Below are 19415 nucleotides of genomic sequence, written 5' to 3'. Positions count from 1 at the left end.
ATAAAAATCTATGAGAGTTAGTTGTTAGTTGTTCTTCAGTTAGTTGGAAGCTTATCACCTTGCCTTGTGGTAGTAAGCATCTCAGTATCCTATCTTGCCTTGCTGTATTAATTAAGTTAGCTAGGGAACAGTTATTCTTCAGACAGTCAGGAAATACAGTGAGATTAGTTTAGTACTGTTTTTCTGAATCTGTTTGAATCTGTCCAACTGTGTTATTTTTATTTCTCCTATGATTGAAAATCTGATGTTTATTGTACTTTGATATTTAGTATTCTCATGTTTTCTACTTTATTATTTATTATTAAATATTTTATACTTTTCATTATCACTGATCTTTTAGAGAATACTTTTAATATCTTGAGAGTACCTGTATTTATTTTAGTGATGCCTTGTCCACTCCAACAAACCTGGCTGCTTTGGTTACACTTTACCATTTATGTTAGTGTTGATTTTACTCAGTATAATTGGCTACCCTTGTAAGACCTTGACAGTGGTTGAGTGGTGGCAGCAAGGTTGCCTTATCGTCTGGGTGGAAGGGGTAAAGCTAGAAAGTCTGCACCAACCTTTCCAATGAGTGTGTGTTTGTGTGTGTGTGTGTGTGTGTGTGTGTGTGTGTGTGTGTGTGTGTGTGTGTGTGTGTGTGTGTGTGTGTGTGTGTGTGTGTGTGTGTGTGTGTGTGTGTGTGTGTGTGTGTGTGTGTGAAAATCAAATACCCAGGTTTGGGTGTGTCAGCTACTTGGAACTGGCACACAGTGCTCCAAAGTGATTCTTGTTTGGGATCTGGAGAGACAGTGTCCAGTCCCATTGGAGCGTGTTCCCTAGGTGCTCTTGGGGGAATTGTGTTTGATGCAAAGAGCTGCATTTGAAAATACTGTGTAAATTCATTCCCATTTTTAATGACCATCTCTCACCAGTGTCAGTGGTGAGGATTGAGGCTCCTTGATTACTAGCCTGGGGTAAAGAGAGGCTGTCACTTATTTGTGTCAGAGTGCTGGGATATTAATTGAACTTCGGTAGCCTGTGAGCAGTTGTCACTGAAGGTGTGTGTACTCTCAAAAGCCACGAGGTAAACATTCAGAGTTTCATTTTCACACCAGTTTTATTTATTTTTGTTAGATTAGTTTAGTCAGGGAAAGCAGGCAAAGATGTCATCAGAGGCTTATGGTAAGCTGACAAAGCTTGACCAAGGAGTGAAACCAAAGGACTGGTGAATGCTAACCAGACAAAAGATGAAATTATTTTTTAATTGCGGCTGCAGCAAGGACCAATGGCCAGGAGGACAACCAGTCTGGTGTTGAGGTTGTGCAGTCTCGCAAACAGGTCCATTCACCTTTTCCACAGAGGACTTAAAAAATCTGTCTAGAGTTAAAGAGACATGAGCTGGAGGCTGAAGAAAATGAGAAACAGAGTCAGCATAAACTGTGATGTTTGGAGACTGAAGAGAGACTGCAGTGTTTGGAGACTGAAGAAAATGAGAAGGAGCATCAAATGGAGGCCAAAAGTTTGGAGAGCGAAGAGACACTGAAGCATTTGGACATCAAAGAAAATGAGAGACTATGGCATTTGGGCACTGAAGAAAATGAGAAAGTGCAGCATTTTGAAGCTGAAGAAAAGGAGAAGCAGCGACACCACAAAATGGAGATGTTTACTCTTTATCAAAGTCATGGAGGTAATGGGGAAAGGAATAACCAGATCCCAAAAGAAATAAAGGTCAATAAATGTCTTCCACAATTTGCAGAGGGGATGACTTTGATAGGTTTATTCATATATTTGAAAGAGTATGTAAACAGTATAATGTTGACCAAGATCTCTGGGTATGGTTCCTGACCCCCTTACTCCATGGTAAAGCTGTAAATGCTGTTTTTAAATTGTCTGATGCTGATTGTTTAAAGTATGATAAAGTGAAGCAATGTTTATTGAACTGTTATAAGTTAACACTTGAAGCTTATAGAAAAAAAATGTTTTGTGAACATAGACGCAAGGCAGATGAAACTGCATGTGATTATATTGCTTTGTTAAGCACTTATTTTCATAGGTGGGTGAGTGGGTGTCAGGTCAACACTTTTGAAAGACTAGCAGATTTTTTGGCAAGAGAACAAGCCCTTTATACTTTGCCTGAGGACATGGGAACTTGGTTGGCAGACTGGGAGTGCATCACTGCACAAGGAAGGGATACCCAGTGCTGTACATGGATATAAGGGAATCCATAGTGGCAGCCTAAATCACCTGAACAGCATCTATCAGTAACAGGGGAAGTAATTAGTTTAGGTACACAGCCAGGACTAGGCGTTAGATGTTTTCAATATAACCAGAGGGGCCATGCGGCATACAGATGTCCACTGAAGCAAGGTGGGGAACAAAAGGTGAGGAGCCAGCAAGTGGAATAATAGCGTGACAGTAGAAAGTTGTCTGGAGACAACAGGAATACCAAACTATCAATTGAGTTTTTATCCTATTTTAGTGGATAGAAGACAGGGCACTGGTAAGAGAAACACAGCCTCTGACATAACCACTGTGAAGCCTGGAGTGGTTACAGAGGAGCTGGGGCCAGTGATGTGGCTATTTCAGGGAGTGAGCTACCCTGTAGCAGTAAGCCTGAATGTAAGCCACAGCTGCTGGTAGATACCAATTTTCCCATGGACAGGATGGCTGCAAGGACAGAGGTGAGTGGTAGTACCCAGGCTGACAGTGAGGCACCACTTTCAGAAGATGCTAGGCTTCTTGTGGAAGGGGGCTGTGAATTTATTTATTTATTTTATTTATTTTACATTTGTTGACCGTGATAGTCTGTCTGGGTGTGAGCCCATTTTCAGCGGAGGCCTGGGGAGAAAAGCTCCAATAAAACAAGAACAACATTGACAGGTACAGTGTCGGTTTTACATAGAATTTAACAGAAATATCTAGAGACAATAAAGAAAGTACAATATACAAAGGAGAAAGTTATGAAAATATAGTAAAGGCATATATAAAAAAAAAAAAAAATATATATATATATATATATATATATATATATATATATTTTTTTTTTTTTTTTGAGGGCAGGGGTCCATCTTTAGAAGATCATTTGAGTATACTTTAATATATGTACATATGTATACCCTTACAAAAAAAATAAATTATAAAATTATACTCTTATTGTAGGTAGCTGATAGGTGATGTTAACAAGTGGAAGTGGGGTATACATGTAGACTATAAAATTTAGGAGATTAAATTTGATGTGGGCTTATGTGGTATTAGCCTGGCTTGGTGCAGGAGCAGAGCCAGTTGTTAGTGAGGTGGTCTTTGAGCAGAGTTTTGAATTGGTGTAGTTCGGTATCATTTAGGATGTGTTGAGGGATTGAGTTCCAAAGTTTAGAAATGTGGTGGTAGTAGAGGGCATCCCTGGCTTTGTTGTTGCTTTTGGATACTTGGAGGAGTGTTTTGTGTGAGGATCGTAGTTGCCGAGTGTTGGTATATGGTTGGTGTAATTGTTGTAGGGCTGGTGTTCTGTTTGGCTGGTATGTTAGTTGGTAAGTAAAGACAAGTTGGGTATAGGTTAGTTGCTGTGGGAATTCTAGCCAATTTATTTATTGTAGGGCAGAGCAGTGGTAAGACCTATATGGGGAGTTAGTAGCAAACTTGGATATTTTATTGTAGGCTGATTCAAGTTTGGTAATGTCAGTTTTGTTAAGATGGGAGAAGCATAGAGAACAGTAGATAAGAGATGAGATGAGCTAATCGGAGGAAAAGTTGGAGGAAGGGTTCTGAGCCAACTAATCTGTGATATATATCATTAAGTATCCTGTTTTTGCTTATTTCTGAGTTATTTATAGCACTTTTATTGTCTGCATATACTTTGCTAGCTAGTTTCACTGTGTGTGAGGTATTAACTAGAAATTTTCTACAATTGTTAATCATCTGGTTGGGTTTGTTTGTTCTGATTTTTGTTTCCCACCCTCCCTCCCTATTGGTATCCTGTTTTTATACTTGGTGGCTTTGCAGTTGCCCACCCCTACAGTAAATTTGAACTGGGACACTCCTCACAGTTTAGTGTCATTACCTCATTCTACCTAATCCAGGGAGAACATTTGAGTAGGCCAATCCACTTAGTTTCTGCTTTAGAAAAAAAAATCTAAGCTTGTTTCCTGCCTTTCCTGTAAGTCGTCTAGTCCAGATACAGATTTGCTGTGTCCAGGACTGTTTGTAAGCTTCTGAGCCCCTAAGCCTTTCTGTGTTGGAGGGAAGCCTTCTAGCTTAATTTTGTTTCTTAGAACTAGCCAGTTTTCTGGGTTCAGCATTCAAATCTGTTTCTGTGAGCTCAGCACTTGTTTATTTGAGCTTAGCGCTTGTTCAGAACTCATTGTTAAGCACTAAATAAGCTACAAATTACTACAGCACTCAACTTTCCTCACTTGTCTAGAGGAAAACAGTTTTTAGTACTTAACAAATAAGCACCTATCTAGGCATGTCTAAGGGTCAGCTCCCAGTGTTTTTTCCTGTCTACCTGATGAATCTGGGCATCTTGGAGCAATGCAGCAATTGCCTCATGTACACAGACAACTCTCGCCTCCTACCACTCAACACTACAACCTGTGAGAGATGCACTTATATAGCCAAACTGGAAGCAAAGCTCTCTTCACCCAAGACTGGAACAGACAGTCAAGAGGAGAAGGTAAATACTTGCACCACACCACACTCATCACATAGTCCCTCAAAACCTACACCACAAAAACACACACATAAAAACACAAAACACACACCTACATTCGCGGAGGCTCTAGAAAGAAATCTAGCAAAGCAATAGGGACCTCCAAAGCAGAAATGCAAGCAACCTTCACCACCCAACACAACTCAAATGACACATAGCCCACAAACTCAGTGTGCCACTCAACCACAGCCCATAAGGCATAACAACGTACCCAACACTCTAGTCATAGGTGACTCTATAGTCAGGCACACTGATGTTCCACTCACCAGGCTAAACAAAGAGAAAGTTACTGTCAGCTGCCTGTCAGGTGCCAGGATCCGCCACATAATGCATGCACTCAGGTCACTCCACAACAAGTACAAATATGACTCTGTCATTGTCCATGTTGGTGTGAATGACCTGAGATGTACCTCCCTCGACTACATGAAAAGGGACATGGTTGAGCTTTCTGATCTTGTAGCCCAGGCAGCTATGACCCTAGCCCTGAGTAGCATCCTCTCATCACCCAGAATGATACCACAGTACAAGGACAAAATGATTGACTTCAAAAATTAGCTAAGCTTCTGGTGTCATTCTAAGGGGATCTAGTATCTGTCTGCCTGGGATGACATGATTGACAAACCATGATGCTTTGCCAGAGATGGCCTGCACCTGTCGCCCTTGAGATTCCGGATACTGGCTAAGGCTCTTGCCACCCCTATAGTGCTTTTTTTAGGCAAGATTCAAAAGACAAATTCACCACTGTAACAGGTACAAGCAAGCAAAATGTGAGGGTAATGCTACTTAATGCTAGAAGTCTAAACCTCAAAATGCACTAACTCGAGGCACTCCTTAAAATGGAGAACATCAACATCTGTGCAGTGACAGAGACCTGGTTCAAGGCTCCAGAGAGCATCCCTGCATTGCCAGGCTATAATTCATACCACACCTTTTGGCCTCCTAACCTGGACCGAAGCACTAAAGGAGGCGTGTCTATATTCATTAAGGATATCCACACCTCCAGGCTAGTTGCTCACATAATGCATCCCAGATTATCCAAGTGCAACTAACTCTGGGAAAGACTGCAATCCAAATGGTAGCTTGCTAGCAATCCCCCACCATGCCCCAGGATTCCCACTCCTCATGTCTTGATACACTGGAAAATATTAGGATACAAACTAACACCCTAATAATGGATGATTTCAACGACCTCACCATTAACTGGGAAAACTACTCATGTACCAACTCTTGTGCTCAACGTTTTCTGGAATTCATAAATTCCAATGCATCGGATCAACTTATCCCCACCCCCACCAGGGGCAGCAATATCCTAGATCTGGTCATTACCAATGTGGGCAACCAGTATTCCACACCAGAGGTCAATTCCTTGTTGGTCAGATCCGACCACAAGCAAATCACCCTAGACATCCACATCCCACCCACACCCCTCATTAGGGAAACCACCGTAAAAAATTTCTCCAAAGCCAACTTCATTCTTCTTAAGACAGAAGTGGCAAACTTCACGACACCCATGCTGATGGACAATAGAGGTACAAATGCTGAACTTATACAATTGCACTTTATAAGCACTTACACGAGTGCATGGATTGTGCAATCCCTAACAAAACCAAGATGCTATCCTCCAAAAAGAGGAAGCCAGTCTGGTGGTCCCCTGCCATAAACTCTACAACAAAAAAAAAGAAACTGTTGCAAAAAAGAGTAAAATCCCATGATTGAAGGAACTCTGTGGTCAGCTTCAGTAAGAAGTTGAGATCCCTCATAAAATCCTCCAAAGCTACTTATAAAAACAAATTTGCCACTGATTCTAAAGACAACAACAAAGCATTCTACAGCTATGTCAAGAATCTCAATGGCAACACTCATATCTGCTCTGAGTTACAGCATGATGGCACTAAATATACAGAACCAACTGATATTGCCAACATCCTGGTAGATAGGTTCAGTGCTAACTTTACCCCTCTCTCATCCCCTAAAGGGCTCATCTCTATACTGGAAATATGCAAAGTTCCTGTAATCATGGCTACACTGGTAAAAAACACTCTCCAAAGCCAAGAACACAGTATCCATGGGACCTGTACAACATCCCAGGCTGCGTTCTACATGAACAACAGAACAAACTGGCACCCCACCTAAGTACCATGTTCAATCATAGCCTCACCTCAGGCTTTGTGCCCACCCAATGGCACACAGCAACATTTATCCCACTCAACAAAGGGGGAGCCACCTCAGACCCCGGGAACTACCACCCCCATTAGCCTGACAAGCCTGGTCTGCAAGGCTATGGAATGTATCATCATGGAACATATAAACAATGACATTGGTAATCTCCAAACTCTGGACCCTACCCAGTTCAGGTTTGTTAAACACAGATCATGTTTTCTAAACCTGAAAGACTTCTTTGAAGCGGTCACCAAAGCCGTAGATGAGGGTAAGGTGGTTCACACAGCCTATCTAGATGTCACCAAGACTTTCAACACCATCCCCCACTATGGAATTATAGATAAACTCACTAAACTAGGTATAAATCCCTATGTCACAAGATGGGTTGCCAACTGGCTCACTGACAGAACCCACACTGTGAAAGTAGCAGACTCTAAATCCAACTTCAGACCAGTGGCAAGTGGAGTACCACAGGGTTCAGTCCTAGGTCTTCTCCTGTTTGGTATCTACTTCTCTGAAGTACAGGCTATCACAGAAGGTCTTTGGCTAACAATGTTTGCAGATGACTGCAAACTAGGAGCCATAATAAATACTCCTAATGATGTGGACATCCTACAAAAGGGCCTCACTGAGAAAGATGCCTGATGTCAAAGCCATGTCCTCAAGCTCAATGCCAAAAAGTGCATTGTCATCCCTTTTGGTAAAAGCTCTGTACCCATGAACTACCACATAGCCGGTAGTCTATTTAACATGGAAAGTGTGATGAGACCTTGAGACACAGGTGGACAGTAGTCTGTCCTTTGATAATCACATCGCCACAGTAGTCAGGAAATCCTTCTACATGGCACACCTCATCACAAAAGGTTTCTCATCCAGGAAAAAAAGAGGTCATTGTTCCCCTCTACTCATCCCTCATTAGACCCATTATAGAGTACAACACCCCTTTGGTATGTACCTCACAAGACATCTACAACAACTGGAAAGGTCACAGAAATACGTCACAAACAGGATTACCAGCCTCAAACAGATGCCATACACAGACCGTCTCAAAAAACTCCAGCTTTACTCTGCTGTATATCGCTTACTCAGAGGCAATCTCTGCCTAACATACAAAGCTATGTCAAACCCAGAACTGTTGGACATGCTCCACTTAAAGAAATCCCAATCCCTCTGAGCTACATGCTCTAGGGACCTAAACCTTGTCACCACAATAAACAGAATATGCTGGAGGGATAAATTCCTGTCCCAGAGACTTCCCATATTCTGGAACAAACTTGATGATTGGATGGGAGATAGGAAATTCACTCCGGGGATCACTTCTGTGACTCTGCTTGATGGGGCACAGGAAAATAATTTTCTTGGGTGGCAAAAGCAAGGGTACCATTTGGCTAGGCTTATATAGGCCCTAGGGCCAATAGCCTAGTACCTACCTATGAACCTATGAGTCCTGGTGATGCTTAATCTAGAATGGTTAGTTAGGAAAGGATTAATTCAGTAAAGAGAGCCTAGTTTGATGTGTCTTTTTTTAATGGTTTGAGAGTGGTGTAGGTCAAATTTTAATTTGCTATCAATTGTGACACCTAGCAATTTGGTATGTGAGCTGGTGTTTATAGTTGTGTTGTTGGAGGAGTGGATTTGAAAAGTGGCTGAGGGACTGGGTGTTTTGGTGGGGAGAAAGAGCATGAATTTGGTCTTGTTTGGGTTCAGCATGAGGTCTGTGTTAGGCAGGATTCCACTTCTAGGAATGATTGCTGTGTTATAGCCTGTAGCTGTCTCAGAGAGGGGGGCAGAGCATATCAGGGTAGAGTCATCCTGCATACTGGATGACAGAGGTGAGAGATGTGGACTTATGCAGTTAATTTGTGAAGATGGTAAAAAGTAGGGGGCCTAATATGAATGATTACAAATATAGAGTTGAGACAGGCTAAACTTTCAGATCCTACTTTATGAGGCTTGAGGGAGGTAGCAAAGGAGGCACCTGCTTTTCTCAGAAAAGGGGACTCTCTATACTGGAACAAAGGGTTACTGTATAGAGAGTGAATTCCTGAGGGAGAGCTAAAGGGTGAAATAATACAGCAGTTGGTAATGCCAGAGCCCACCATCTGGAAATTCTACCTTAGCCAATGACATTCCTTTTGAAGGTCATGTGGGCATAAAGTGTACTAAGAGACGTATTATGCAAATTTTTATTGGCCTGGGATTGCAAGGGATGTAACAAGGTACTGCAGGACTTGTGAGCAGTGCCAAATGGTAGGCAAGGTAGGGGACAAGGTCAAAGCTCCTTGGATGTCTTTGCCTATGATTGAGGAGCCATTTCAGAGGGTAGCTATGGGTATTGTGGGGCCTCTGAGTACTCCAAGTTCTACAGAGAAGAAGTATAATCTGGTGGTAGTAGATTATGCTACTAGATACCCTGAGGTAGTGGCTCTATACTCCATCGAGGCAGAGAAGGCTGCAAATGCTTTGTTAGAGATTTTCAGTAGGGTAGGTTTACCAAGAGAATTAGTGACTGACAGAGGTGCTAATTTCATGTCAGTCCAGCTGGCTTGTCTGTGGAAGCATTGTTGGGTGAAGTACCTAAAGACCACCCCCTACCATCTCCAGACTAATGGTCTTGTAGAGATGTTAAACTCTACACTAAAGGCCATGCTACAAGCATTTGCAGACCAGTTTAGGAGACAATGTGACAAATATTTCCTCCATGTACTGTTTGCATGGAGGCAGGTATCTCAGGAATCCACAGTTTTTTCAACCTTTGAGTTGCTGTATGAGTATAGGGTGAGGTAGCCTTTAGATTTGATTTTTGATGAGTGGGAGGGTAAATCCAGCAATGAGTCTTTTGTGGCATATGTCCTAAACTTCAAGACAAGGCTTAGGAAGCTCATGGGCTTGGCCTAGCAGAACCTGGCATTATCCCAACAACAGAAAAAGGTCTGGTATAATAGGAATGCTCATGCCTGAGAGTATGGTGTGGGATAGCAGGTTATGGTGCTCATTCCTGTCAGACACAATAAGCTGCAGGAGACTTGGTGGCGACCCTTCAAAGTGGTAAGGAAAGTCAGTAATGTTAATTACACGGTAAACAAGCTAGGCAGAAGGCAAGGGCATAAATTGTAGTATGTTAGCATGATGGAGCCTCTGCATGTCAGGGAGGTCCTTGGCAGACTGTAAAGGGCAAGAGTGACCATTAAGCTCAGTAAATGTCAGGCGGGTATGGCAGTGGTCTCTTACCTGGGTCATAGAGTGGGGAGTGGTAAGAATAGGCCAGAACCTGCCAACATGGAAGTTATAATGGTGTGGCCTGTCCCTGTTACCAAACAGTAGGTGTGGGTATTCTTGGGGACAGCAAGGTACTATAGAAAGTTTGTTCCATATTATAGTACAATAGCTGCTCCCTCACAGACTTGACAAGGAAAAACAGGCCAGATAAAATAGTGTGGACCCAACCTTGCTAGCAGGCATTACAAAAGTTTAAACGGGATTTGGGGGGACCCACTGTGTTTGCCAGACTACAATACAGCAATGCAAGTTAAGGTAGACTTTCGAGACAGGGTATAGGTTAATGTGTTCCCAGAGAGTACCATTCCTCTCAAGCAACGTTTTTCCAGGATCACTTGAAAAACTAGCTTGAATCTTCAAAGGAAGGGGAGAGATGTGACAATGTGAGGGGTTGCCATCTGTGCCAGAAAGAAAAGAGAAGTGCATGTGTAGCATATGCCAGCATAGTTTGCTGGCATTCTGTAAATAATTTTATGTCATTTGACTAGCACACTGACTTGAACAAGAACAGATGCTTGTGTTAAAAATGCATCAATTGTGTTACTGTAACTAATTAAATGTTTATGCTTGGACAAAGCATAGTGGAAGGAAAGAGAGGAGGTTTTTGAAATTGTTCTGTAGTTTTCAAATATTGCAACAGATCTTAGCAAAACTTTGGGCCGGATTCACGAAGGCTTGCACGGAGTTTAAGAGTAGAGTAAGACTCCATGCAGCCAACATGTCTGCCGAGCGATCCAGGAACAGCCGGTAGGGGTGTGCAACAGAGCTCTCAAAATGAATCCTACTCGGACAGGGCTTGGATATGCAAATTACCTCAATTGCAGGCGAAAGCCGAAAATGTCTGAGTAGGAGTAGTGTTATTTGCAGAAATGTACTCAGTTGACAACTGAGTACGGTTCTGCAAATAGCAAAATGGAGCTGTGACAGCTCCAACAAAAGGATGCATTTACATGAGGAAGCATGCCAATGGCTAAAAATTCGGCCATTGGCAGCATTCAGTGATGCAAAATAAAAATAAAATTACTTTTTTTTTTCATCCCGATCTCTGGGGTTTAAGCGTAGTGCAGTACCGCGCAAATGCGTTGCTCCCTAAAAACCAGAAAATCAATAATTAAGATCCACAGATGTGGATTTTATTGCTAATACACATTTACAATGCAAGGGAATGGCAGGCTGAAGACAACATGGCCACCAAATAGAGATTGCTAAGGGGGGAAGCACAGTCTAAGAGATGTAACCAAGCATTAGTAGGCAATCCTATGCAAATGAGGGTTAGGATAGTGAATCGCATGTTTACATAGCAAATGAGCACAGTCAGTGGAGTATAGGAGTAGGATAAGGGGAGTAACAGAGTAGAAGATAGGTGACATCAAGAGGGGGGTATGTATGAAAGAAGTGAAGCTCATTGGAGCAGAGTGGCATGTGTCAGCTGTCATTTACACATCATTGAAAGAGGTGTGTCAACAGATAGGCTAGGTAAAGGCAAGAAATTGAAGGTGTATGATGTGGATAACACTAACGTTTCTGGCTGAGAGTGTATGCGCATGTGTGCGCGCCTGTGAACCCCAGTAAGACTGTGTGCACGCGTGTAAGCATGTGTGCGCGCGTTTTAGCTGGAGTAAGTATGTATAAAAATGTTGAAATAGTTGTAAGCATGTTTGCGCCAGTGTGCGAGCATTTTAACAAGAATAAGGAAGTTTTAGTCCGTATAAGCATGTGTGCGCCTGTGTGAGTTACTGTGCGCGTAATTGCACTTGTGTGCACGGCGCTGTCCCCCGAGGAAACAAAAAGGAAAAAGGAAGCACAACAAATAGTAGGAAGTTACCAGGGAGTACTAGCAGAGGTAGCAGGTGAAAACAATCAGAATCAGGCAATTACACAGCAGTCACAAGCCCAGCCCAGCCCAGCACTTAAAACTCTGCAAACAACAGTCCATTATGTTTCTCTCAAGAGACACTGCAACACTGCAGTAAGCTAATAGAAGTGAAAACTGAAAAAGCTTTACTGAGACAAAGAAATGTTAGGGGCTGCCATTGCTGTTATAAGGCGACATATGCAACATGATGAGGGTGGTGACAATGCAAATGCTGCTGGATAACCCACAGTGAGGAGACGGAGAAGAGCGTACAGGCCCAGGGTAACCTACCAGGGGCTGCATGAGCTGGAGATAGTGGAGCGCTATAGAGTGGACAGAGACCTCTTGCAGCAAATTGTTGAGCTGTGCAGGCCACACCTCACACACCGAACCAACAGAGGGGAACCCATCCCAGTGGAAACCAAGGTATGTGTTGGCCTAATAATATTAGAAACAGGTACCTTCCAGAGACCAACTGGTGATACGATGGGGATATCACAGGCATCAGCATCCAGGGTACTGCACCAGTTCTTGGATGCCATGTCAGCACATGTCGGTGATCATGTATATTTCCCCAATTCCCCTGAGGTATTGGCCAGCAATATGCATCTCTTCCATCAAATAGCGGAATACCCTGAGGTAGTGGGTGCAATAGACTGCACGCACATACACATCAAGGCACCAGCCGGTGAGCGGGGCAGGGTCTACTACAACCGCAAGGGCTTCCTCTCCATCAACTGCCAGGTCATGTGTGATGCCCAGGGCATAATACTGAATGTGTGTGCTGGTTGCCCTGGAAGCTACCATGATTCCTATATCTGGCATCTGATGCAGCTGTACCAGACATTTGCCATTGGGGACATCCCACATGGTCACCTAGGGGGGGATGCTGGCTATGCACTGGAGCCTTGGCTGGTGACACCCATCAGAAATGCACACACACCTGAACAGGAACGCCATAATGAGGCACACGCACAAACACGAAATGTAATTGAGCGTGTGTTTGGCCTGCTCAAGTCACAATTCCGGTGCCTGGACACATCTGGTGGAGCCTTACAGTACTCACCAACTACATGTACACAAATTGTCATGGTATGTGCTATGCTACATAATATGATCCTGTGAAAACAGCTGCAGCAGGACCAGCATAGGCCCAGGCCAAACAGCCCCCCACCATTGCCAAGGCCATCACAGACAGACCGTGACTCGGAGGAGGAACAACCTGAGCCTGCCCCAGTAGGCAGAAGGAGGCATGCCCAGTATGCTTTGGCCTTGGCAAAGAGGCAACGCATAGCACATACACTGACTCAGTAGGAACTCTGGAAATGGTACCTCTCTCTGACTCGCACATATAGTAAAAGGGATGCCTAACTTGACACTACCTGTTTTCAAACATGTATAGGGAGTGTAGTATGTGCATCCAACATAGGCAGCCCTGCAGCACCACCTGAGGCATGATTGCCATATATTAAGCAATATAAAGCAGTGCTAAACAGCATTTACCACCATGTAGTATATGTAAACGAAATCGCACACACCAACTAGCACAACTGTGGTCAATGTTGAGTAATATTGGGCAACGTCCAGCAATGTTGGTTAATATTGAGCAATGTCAGACAAGCTTGGTCTAAGTAGGGCATATCTGAACAAAAGCCAACATGCTCATAAATGCTCTACTGGCCCTTAAGCAGTCTGGTCTGCTCAGTATGAAAAGATAAAGCAGTGATGGCCCTCAAACCCAGGATACTGTGCACTATTGTCATAGTATTGCACCACTAAACCATGACAGTATTGCAGTGGTCAGCCTGTATGAAGAAATGTTGATAAGTCTGTGCAAAGTATCTCATGGAAACCCGGCAGGCACAGCATAATCCCTGTCGAGTTATGACACAAAGGTGAGTCCTGCAGTAAGAATAGAACCTGACTTTCAACACACACAGTATAAATGTTAATATTGGTCATGTTCACACACATCAACAAATGTAATGGATCTCAGATAGCAACATACTGAAAGGTCACACTGGGCATGCTCACACACGAATAAATGAGACAAATGTCAGGTAACAAAACACTGAAAGGCTGAACTGGGCATGCTCACACACTTAGGCCATTTCTGAGTACAGCAGTGGGCCACACATATCCGGCAGTAGCATGTGTTAACCCAGGAACCTCTCACTATTCAGCAATCTGCCCTGTGCACACAGTTATATGACAACAGACACATATATAATATAGTAGTATCCTGTCATAATCAAATATGTTTTGCAGATACCAAAGTTGTTCATAGAAAGTGGGAAAGCAAAGATGATAAAAACCTGCAATCAGTATCATCAATAAACATTGTGCATCCTGAACATTATCATAGGTTCAGAGGTTGATACTAGGCTATCTGTCCTAGGGCATGTACAAGCCTAACCAGAGTGTGTTTGGCTTTTGCAACCCTGTCAGATTAGTACACTCTGCCTGTGAATAGTAGGTCACACAAGATAGCCCGTTTACGTTTAGTCTATTGTGCCTCTGTCTAGCAGGGACACAGAAGATATCCCAGGGGTAAACATATGATCACCCATCCACTTGTCAAGATGTCTCCTGTAGGTGGTCAGTGGGTGGCTCTGCCTATGCGAAACCGGGATTACATTCTGGAGTGAGTGGAGCCTCTGGGATAAGAATCTGTCCCTCCAGCATGTCCTATTAACATCTGTGCTGAGGTTTATGTCTCTGGAGTGTGTAGCTCCAAGGGATTCGGACATCCTGAGGTGGAGCATGTCCATTAATTTTGGGTTGGACATTTCATTAAACAACAGGCACACATCACATCCGAGTAGGTGGTAAGCGACTGAGTAGAGCTGGAGTTACTGTATCCAAACTGAACAGGGCATCTGTGTGAGTCCCTAGATTGGCTTGTTGAGGAACTTTTGTGGCTATTACAGTTGCTGCAGGTGTCAGGTAAGATCCATCCCAAATGGGACATTGTAACCAAGCATGGTTGTGATGAGTATAGGGGCACAATGACCTCACTTGATCTAGATGTGAAACCATATGGGATAAGGTGGGCTATATAGAAGGTCTGTTTAACCACATTGGCAATGTGATTGTCAAAGGTGAGAGTACGAATAAGTCGTGTCCCCAAACCCCTAATAACTCCTACCGTACATAATGGATTACCACCTATGTGGTAATGTGTGGTCATGTTATTATTCCCAAAGGAGATGACTATGCATCTAATGGCATTTAGCTGTAGGCCATGGCTCTGTCACCAGTCATCCATCTCTGTGAGACCCTTTGAGTATGCATGTGCCAGCTGGAGAGTTGATTATTTCACCCAGTTTGCAGTCATCTGTGAACATGGTCAGCCATATTCCTCCTGTGTTAGCCTGTATGTCAGAGAAATATATACTGAACAAGAGAGGTCCCAGGACTGACCCTTCTGAGATGCCACGTGTAACTGGTGTATAGTCAGACATGGCACCCACAATACTGACCATGTGGGTGCTATCCCTGATCCAGTTAGCAATCCATCCTGTGAGATATGTGTCGATATTGACGCTGGTGAGCCTATGTATAATGGTCGAGTGGGGTATTGTGTTGAAGGGTTTTCCAAGGTCAAGGTATGCTGTGTGGACAACCTTCCTTACGTCTATGGACCTGGTAACTGTTTAAAGAATACAAACAGGTTCAAGAGGCAAGATCTGCCCACAACAAAGCTGAAATGTGTAGGATCCAGTGTCTGTAGGTTCCCGATGTCTATGTGTATGAGTTCCATGGCAATACGCTCCATAGCTTTGCAGAATAGGCTAGTTAGGCTTATAGGGTGATATTGTCTAGGGTTCACTGTGGCACCATGCCTGTGGAGTGGGACCACTGTTGCTGTACGCTATTCCTTGGGTACATATCCTGTAGTAACTCTGATATTGAACAGTGACTTAATGTGAGAGTTACGTTTGTCATGAAGCTTGTGTAAGATGCAGGCCGGGACACCGTCTGGTCCCACTGATGCTGTGTTGTCTGCTTTGGGGAGGGCAGCACTCACCTGTTCATTTGTGATGTCAGGGAGGTTACACTCTGTTGGGATGGACAGTTGCTACTTAGGGGGGATGGGGGGAGACATCTGCACTGAACCCGTTTGACAGGATGTTGGCAATGTCTGTGGGTTCAGGGTATGTTTAGTCAGTATGCAATATCTCTCAGCATATCAGTGAGTGTCCACCCAGGTTCCTGACATAACTAAAGAAGGTCTTGTGATTGTCCTAAGTGTCTGGTGCAATAGTCTATTAGAAGTGGGCCTTAGATGAATACATGAGTGATTGTAGCTTTCTGCTAGTACAGATTACAGATCACAGATGCCTTCCCTGTCTGGGATTGTGCTCTATCATGTAGTAGCCTCCTCCTTTTGTTGTATAGCTTATTAATGACCGGGGTCCACCAGACAGGTCCCCTGCCATTGGAGGAGTGAGTCTTGTTGTTATTTAAGATAGCACTATCCATACAGTCTAGTAGGTGTCCATAGAATGCGTTTGTAAAGGATTCAGCAGTCTGAGCCATATTTACCACTGTCCCAGGGTCTTTGAAGGATTCCACCTTGGTTTGGAGAAGTGTGACGTTTGCTTTTGAGAAGTTCACCAAGATTACCTACGATGGGTGTGGGGACAGGATATGGATGTCCCGTGAGATAAATGTATAGTCTGACCTTAACAATGAGGGGTATACTTCTGGTGTGGAACATAGAGTCCCCATGTTGGTGATGATCAGGTCCAATATGTTTTCCCCTCTTGTGGGTGTGGTGACCGGTTGTGCCATAGCATTTCAGTTTACAAATAGTAGCAACTGTTGGGCAAGGTTGTTGGGGCTTCAGTAGTATCCCCAGTCAATGTTTGGGTATTTGAAGTCACCCAATATAATGGTGTTTGGGGAGACCTTCATATTCTCCAGTGTTCCCAGGAAAGCCGAGTGTGGTTCCTGAATTTGGGAGGGTGGTCTGTAGCAGGCTATGAACTTTAATTCAGTTTTGCACACTGTTAGTTGCACATGTATGGTCTGCGATGCTTCGTGCAGTGCTACTAACCCAGAGGTGTGTGTATCTGTGATGTATATGGATACTCCCTCTATTTGTGTTGGCCATTCTGAGTCTTGTGGTCAGAAAGCATGGTATGAAGTATAACCTGGTAGTGCTGGTGTACATTTGGGAGCCTGAACCAGGTGTCTGTTACTGCACAGATATCGATATTTTCTATACTGAGGAGAGTCCTGAGTGGGTGCATTTTGAGGGTAACACATCTGGTGTTGAGCAGCATTACCCTTAGTTTCTTCTACCCTGTAATATCTATGGAGGTGGGTTTATCTTTTGAGCCTCGCTTAAAAAAGTCACTATGGGGGTGGCAAGAGCCTTAGCCAGTATTCGAAAGTCCAAGGGTGACAGGTGCAAGCTGTCCATAGCGAAGCTGCATGGCATGTCAAGCATGTCACCCCAGGCTGACAGACACTGGATCCCCTTTGAATGACACCAATATGCTAGCCAACTGTTAAAAGTGACCATTTTGTCTGTATACTGTGACATCATTCTTGGTGAGTGTAAGATGCTACACAAGGTCAGGGTCATACTGGCCTGGGCTACATGATCAGAGAGTTCCTCTATGTATCATGTCATGTGGTCCAGGGAGGAACGTTTGAGGTTATTTGCACCAGCATGGACAATGATGGAGCCATTTCTGTACTTGCTTTGGAGTGACCTGAGTGCATGTGTTATGTGGCAGATCCTGGCACCCGACAGACAGCTCAAAGTGACCATCCCCTTCATCGGCCTGGTGAATGGGACGTCAGTGTGTCTGACAATAAGTGTCACCTATTGCAAGTGTATTAGGTGTGTTGTGTAACCCTAAGGGCAGTGACAGTGTGGCACACTGACTTTGTGAACTATATGATATGTGGGTATTGTAGTGGGGTAGCAGTTGTTTGTGTGTCTGCTTTGGAGGTCTCTGCTGCTTAGGCAGAGTTTATTTAGAGCCCTCAAGTATGTTTATGTGAGATAATGTAGTTTGATTGCTGTCACTATAGGACTATGTGAGACTGGATTTGTGGTGTGTGTGGTTACCTCCACCACCGGATACACTGTGCCAGTCATGGGTCGAGAGAGCTCAGCCTCCTGTATGTCTATATAGTTGCATCTCTCACATATATCTGAGTTTGTTGGGAGGAGGAGAGGGTTGTCGGTGTATATAAGGCAGTTGTGACATTGTGTCAAATTTCCATTATTCACCAGCTGGACTGGAGAGTACACACAAAACCGACCCCTGGACATGCCAGGATATTATGATGACATACTCTGTTGACTGATCACAAAGGATCAGTAAGGTGTTAAGTGTGTAAATGAGTATAACAGGGGTCTAGTGCTCAGGTTCGTCTGTGTTTTGTAAAGAGTAGCTGCAAAGGAGTCCAGACTGAAACATGACACCTCCTTCAGCTATGTCATAAATAGCAATGTACACTCATATATGTCCTGAGTCACGGCCAACTGTACCTGACTGACAATGCCGACATCCTGTCAGACAGGCCCGTATATACATACCCACCTCCCACTGACAAAAGGCCCCATCATCATACCATGAGATTTCTCATGTAGAATGGGTAAACAGCTCCCCCCAAAGCCAAAAGCATGGTAGCAATTGGATTACATTGTTTCCCTATATATGTCATGAGTGAACTACAGAACAAACAGACCCTGCACTTGAACAGTCTGTTGAGACTCACCCTCACTACAGGATCTGAAACCGTTGAATGTGTTACAGCAACATATGGCACTCCCCACAAGTGTTGGTACACAACACACCATGGGAAGTATAGTCCAATAAGCCTATGAAGTCTGATCTGCAAGGCCATGGAGTCCATCATGATTGAAGTCATAAACTGAGCTATTGGAAGCTGACAGACACACAACTCTACCAACTGTGGTATGTTCATGGGCAGATCATGGTTCCCAAACATGCTAGACTGTTTGGAAGGCAGCCACCCAGGACATACATCACTGAACGGAGCTACACATGTCCCACATAGACTTTAAATAGCTCTTTATCAACATCCCAGACACATGTTGTATCCACAAAATCAACAATCTGTGCATAAATATGTGTTGTCATATGAAGGAATGGCAATTTGTCCACAGATAGATCACACAAGCTAAGAATTGTGGGGTCCTCTGCAAGCTGTTAACACCTGCTGACCCACATGGTTCTTTCCTGGGATTGCATAAAACAAAGTGTACACACATTACCATGTCTAGTCTGATGATGTCAGCATCCTACAAATATAGCAGGAGAAAAGAATCCACCCTTAAAGCTTATAGCGTGTCATGTTAATTCGTATCTCTCTGGTATCAAAACATATTTAGGTAGGGGTTGAAACCTGCAATTGCTGACTGTGTGTGTTTCCTTTGAGAGGAGT

The sequence above is a fragment of the Protopterus annectens genome, chromosome 4.part0 (genome assembly GCF_019279795.1).
Source record: "Protopterus annectens isolate FY-2018-M chromosome 4.part0, PAN1.0, whole genome shotgun sequence".
Classification (NCBI taxonomy): Eukaryota; Metazoa; Chordata; order Ceratodontiformes; family Protopteridae; genus Protopterus; species Protopterus annectens.
The sequence above is the reverse complement of the archived record's forward strand: the minus strand, read 5'-3'. Positions refer to the sequence as shown.